Source organism: Erinaceus europaeus, chromosome 7 (assembly GCF_950295315.1).
Source record: "Erinaceus europaeus chromosome 7, mEriEur2.1, whole genome shotgun sequence".
Taxonomy (NCBI): Eukaryota; Metazoa; Chordata; class Mammalia; order Eulipotyphla; family Erinaceidae; genus Erinaceus; species Erinaceus europaeus.
The window spans coordinates 57,018,797-57,024,796 of record NC_080168.1 but is presented as its reverse complement, the minus strand read 5'-3'; positions in this window follow the sequence as shown (position 1 = coordinate 57,024,796).

The following is a 6,000-nucleotide window of genomic DNA, read 5'->3' as shown; positions in this document are numbered from 1 at the left end:
AGAGCTATGCAAGACAGGTAATATTCATTTTTTGTTTGTTCATTTATTTTAATGAGAGATAGAGAAAGACACAGAGTGAGACCAGAGCACTGCTCAGCTCTGGCATATAGTGGTGCTGGGGACCTGAGCGCCTCAGGTCTGAAAGTCTTTTGCATTATCACCATTATGCTATCTTCCTGGAAGAGATCACATTCTTAGTCTCGTGATCTCTTATCAACAAAATTCATGAGAACACAATGTCCCAACTCCCAGTCAGGACTCATCACATACTAGTAAAGTTCGTACTAGTAAAAAGTTCATACTAGAAAAGTTCATCCCACCCCACCCCACCCACCCCATCCCATCCCATGAGGTGACAGGCATCAAGTCTATCCTGCTTGTTCCCAAAGCGAAAAAGAAATAGGACACCACCCCACGATCACATTTCCTGTGGCTGGCTACGTGTCCTCCAAATGCCCAGGAGGATGTAGGAGGGAGCGCCCTGGCCTGCTTCCCAGCAGTTCCCAGGCTCTGTGCTCTGTGTTCATGGTCTCCAAACTTCTTTTTGCTTTTCATCAAGATACATACGGGTAGGAACCCTGACCCCAGAGCCTCGCCTGTAAAATCCTCTTTCTTCATGGAGATAAAAGTCAACAATATGGGATCTGGGCAGTGGCATACCTGGTTGAGTACACACAATACTATGTGCAAGGACTGGGTTCAAGCCACTGCTCCCCATCTGCAGGGGGTCACTTCACAAGCTGTGAAGCAGGGCTGCAAGTGACTCTCTTTCTACCTCTCCACCACCCCTCCTCTCTCAAATTCTCTGTCCTGTCAAATAAAATAAAAATTAAAAAGAAAAAAATGGCCAGTGGGAAACAGCAATAACCCTAGTGGCAAGAGAAAAATCGACACCCGCACTCCCACCTGTGTCTGTCCAAGCCATCTCAGCTAACGGAGGGCAAAGTCTGCATCTCTCAGACCAGAATAAAGGCAGGATGGCATCCCTGTCAATCCACCTGCAGTGGTGACAGAGCGAGATGAGCTCTGGATGCCCAGACATGAAAACATTTCCTTATAGAAACAATCATGGGCTTCCCGGGCAAGTTGATGAAATCCTGCTTTGTCCCTGACGTGCTCAGACTATTCCAGAAATGTCTTGTAGGACACAGCTGTCCTCTCCCTGTTCTTCCCCTCGTTTTGCTTCTCCTTCTACTGCACAGTGTGGATATAGAGAACCTTGTTCCGTCAGGCTCTCCTACCTTTTCTGCCACTAAGTTTTCAGCATATAAGAGCCACCCCTGGATGTTAAAAACCTCTGCTAGCTCAGCCAACAGCACCAGCCCACCACTCCCACCCCGACCCCCATCAGCTACAGTGTGGGTACATTCCACAGCCCCTCCCTTGCCGGCTAACCTTCAGATTTCCTGGAAAGCACAGGAAAGTTTGAGGCTTCATTTTAATTTATTTTATTTATTTTTGTCATTGTGAGAACTTTGCCACTCTGGGTCAACTTTTTCAGCCAGAGACAGAGACAGAGGAAAAAGCACTGATGTTGCTCCAAAACCCAGGGTGGTGCTCTAATACACAAACAGACGGCAAAATAACTTTATAGACAATATGACAGAAAAGTTTGAGGTTCATTATGCGTGTGACAGAATGGCTCACTAGTCAGAGAGGCTACTGCTTGTTCTCGGCTTATGTACTCTTCAACTGAGCTGTTAGGGAAACAGGAAGGGATGTGCCCAGGAGTTAGGGTCCCATTCAGTCAGGGATGAAGCTGTGTATCTTTTGCTATACAGAGCGGTTAAAAGCTGACTGTTGGGAGTTGGGCTGTAGTGCAGCTGGTTAAGCACAGGTGGCGCAAAGCGCAAGGACCAGCGTAAAGATTCTGGTTCGAGCCCTGGCTCCCCACCTGCAGGGGAGTTGCTTCACAAGCGGTGAAGCAGGTCTGCAGGTGTCTATCTTTCTCTCCCCCTCTCTGTTTTCCCCCATCTCTCTCCATTTCTTTCTGTCCTATCCAACAACAACAACAACAATAATAATAACTACAACAATAAAACAAGAAGGGCAACAAAAGGGAATAAATAAATCAATCTAAAAAATAAATAAAAATAAAAGCTGACTGTTAGGTTTTTGCCTTGTAAATGCCTGAAGCCTGGGTTTTTTTACTGAACTGATGCTATCCTGTTAGCCTGGGAAAAGGCCTTTTTTAAATTTTATCTATTTTTCCCTTTTGTTGCCTTTGTTGTCTTTTTATTGTTGTTGTAGTTATTATTGTTGTTGTTATTAATGTCGTAGTTAGGACAGAGAAAAATGGAGAGAGGAGGGAAGACAAAGAAGGGGAGAGAAAGATAGACACCTGCAGACCTGCTTCACTGCCTGTGAAGTGACTCCCCTGCAGGTGGAGAGCCCGGGGGGGGGGGGGGGGGGGAGGGCTCAAACCAGGATCCTTCTTCTTCTAGCATTTGCCCTTCTTCCGTAGCCAGTCAACAGCGTCAGGTTGAGCCTGATGTAAAGTTTCGAGACCTCCTTTGAATCTGGAGAGGTGGCAGTCATTGACTATGTGGGTCATATTATCCTTGGGGGGGGGGGGGCATTGATCAACTCCAGGAGCCTCTGGATGGAAACTCAACATTCTAATAATACCTTAAACTCTTATCATCCAACTCCACAGACTAACAGCAAACATGCAACTGGAGTCAAAGGCTCTGCCACCATGCCCAGAGTGAGTGCTGGACATTGATGCACTCAATCAAGCATATGTTAGTTACCAAGCTCCAAGCCCCAGGTTCAAGTCCACTGTCCCCATTTGCAGGGAGGGAAGTTTCACAAGCGGTGAAGCAGGTCTGCAGGTTTCTTTTTCTCTCCACCTCTATCTTCCCCTTCCCTCTCAATTTCTGTCTCTTTGCAAAATAAAAAAAATATATATTTTAAAGTCTCTAAAAGTGAAAAAAATAGTTTGAGGAAGTATGTGCAACACTAGTGATATACATAGAGAATTTATACATAAAGAGAATTTGAGGACAACCTTACAATAAATGTGTAACTGCATACAGCTCTGCTAAGACTGAGGATTTGTGCCGCTCTGTGGCTACCCAACACAGGAAGCTGGGTTCACAGCTGAGATCTCTGGCTGGAGACAGACACCTGCTCTAGGAACCCTGCCAGTACAGGGGGAAGTTTCTCCCCAATCTCTTCTTTTTTGATGTTTGTTTGTTTGCCTCCAGGGGTTATCACTGGGGCTCAGTGCCTGCACTATGAATTCACTGCTCCTCGAAGCCATTTTTTCCCATTTTTGTTGCCCTTGTTGGATGAGACAGTGAGAAATGGAGAGAGGAGGGGAAGACAGAAGGAGGGGGAGAAAGATAGATACTGCAGACCTGCTTCACCACCTGTGAAGCCAGGCGACTCCCCCCAACACACACACCTTGTGCTTTGCGCCATGAGCGCTTCTTCTTCTTCTAGCGTTTGCCGCCATGAGCGCTTAACCGCTGCGTTACTGCCCGGCCCCCACTCCCTTATTTATTGGATGTAAATTCCTGGATGTCCTAATCTATACTGAGCAGTAGCTTCATTTTGCAATCCCAGGGCTTTGTGCATGCAGCTTCTCAGGCCAGCTTTTTCATTGTTTAAAATGAGAGAGAGAGAGAATAATTTGCTGAACACCAACAACCTGAAAGCATTCTCAGCTGAAGAAAAGGAACATAGTACTTGATGATGATGCTGATGATAAAGCAGGAAATGGGCCAGGACGTAGCACAGTGGATAGTGTGGAGACCACAGATATCTAGTCCCCAGGTCCATACCCACATTGCATGTGCCAGGATGCTGCTCAGATTCTCTCTCTTTCCCTCCCTAAGTAAATCTTGGGGCCGGGCAGTGGTACACACCCAGTTAAGTGCACATACTACTAAGTGCAAGGACATGGGTTCGAGCCCCCACTACCTACCTGTGGGGGTCTACTGCATGAGCAATGAAGCAGGTCTGCAGGCATCTATCTTTCTCTCCCTCTCTCTATCTCCCTGCCATCTCTTAAGCTCTCTCTAACCTATCTAATAAAAATTAGAAAGGAAAAAAATGGCTGCCGGGAGCCGTGGATTTTTAGTGTAGGCACTGAGCCCCATCGATAACCCTGGTGGCAATTAACTAATTAATATTTAAAGGAAAGGAGAGGAGAGAGAAGGGGAGGGGGAGGGAGGATGGAGAGGAAACTCAAGTCACACTATGAATTCCCCAAGGGACAATTGTAGAACTCTCTCTCCTCCCTTCCCCTTCAGCTTAATCAGAACAATCAAAACATTGTCTAAACCACAGCAATGTTTCTGATTACCCTCGTTTTTCACATTTCTGCAGAAGAGCAGGACCAGCAATTTCTTAGACGTCAAAGTTCAGATTCTGAGCAGGCATGTCTATGATTACGTGGCATGCATGGAGAGATTTTGGATGCGTTTGTTCAGATGGATGATTTACAGACTGTTGCTCTCCATGTGAAACTTCAGAAGAGACCAGGCCAATGAAGAGGAGATGCAGTCATCCAAAAGCAATTTCTATAAAGCAGAGGAGACCTGGCTGTTGTCCACAGCCATTTTTTTTAGGTGTCTGGGAGCTCTGGAGACCACATGTTGTTGCTCAAGGTAAGACTACTTCCCAGAAAGGCTTACAAGAACCATTGGGCTGTTGGAAGAGCCATCAAGTATTATTCTGTATTTTTCTGACAACCCAGTATAATGTGGGAGCTGGGAAGATAGCATAATGGCTATGCAAAAAGACTTTCATGCCTGAGACACCAAAGGTCTCATGTACAGACCCCAGCACCACTATAAACTAGAGCTGAGCAGTAGTCTGGAGAAACAGTAACAAAAACAAACAAAACACTATGATGTGAATAGAAATCCTTACTAGAGCTTTCAAAAATAGGTATCTAGAAAAATTCCTTCTCTTCACCTTTACATGTAATTTCTTAGTTTCTTTCGAGACTTTCCCCCAGAGTGGGGGTAGATAGCATAGTAGTTATGCAATGAGACTCTCATGCCTGAGGCTCCAAAGTCCCAGGTTCAAGCCCCTGTACCAACATAAACCAGAGCTGATCAGTGCTCTGGCTAAAAAAAAAAAAAAAAAAGAGGAAAATTGTGTTTTCCAATTTTATGAAGATATCACTGGCATCACATTGTGTTGTGTAAGTCTAAAGTGTACAAGGAAAATGAACCTTTTTTATATCGTGGTTATCTCATAATTTTGTAAATCAATATTAAATCTCTAATTAAAAAATTAAAAGGGTGGGCATAAATAGCATAATGGTTATGCAAAGAGACTCTCATTCCTGAGGCTTGGAAGTCCTAGGTCCAATCTCCTGCACCACCATAAGCCAGACTGAGCAGTGCTCTGGTAATAATAAATAAAGATAGGGCTAGGAAGATAGCATAATCTTTTTTTTCTATGTTTATTTATTTTCCCTTTTGTTGCCCTTGCTGTTTTTTATTATTGTTGTAGTTATTGTTGTTGTTGCTATTGATGTCATTGTAGTTGGATAGGACAGAGAGAAATGGAGAGCGGAGGGGAAGAAAGAGGGGGGAGAGAAAGAGAAACACCTGCAGACCTGCTTCACCACCTGTGAAGCGACTCCCCTGCAGGTGGGGAGCCGGGGGCTCGAACCGGGATCCTTATGCCGGTCCTTGTGCTTTGCGCCACATGCGCTTAACCCACTGCACTACCGCCCAACTCCCAGATAGCATAATCTTATACAAACAACTTTCATGCCTGAGGCTCTGAGATCCCAGGTTCAATCCCTAGCACCACCAAAAAGCAGAGCCGAGCAGTGCTCTGACGGATGGAAGGTCAAGAGGATCAGAGTGATAACTCACTATAGTACACAATGCTTGCACATCTAAGGACCACGGTTCCACACCCAGCAGAACACATGCCAGAGCTGAGTGGTGCTCCACTCTCATTAAAATAAGGAAATGAGTCTCTTGAAAAAAAAAAAAGAGGGCGGGGAGGGGAACTGGGTAGTGGCATACC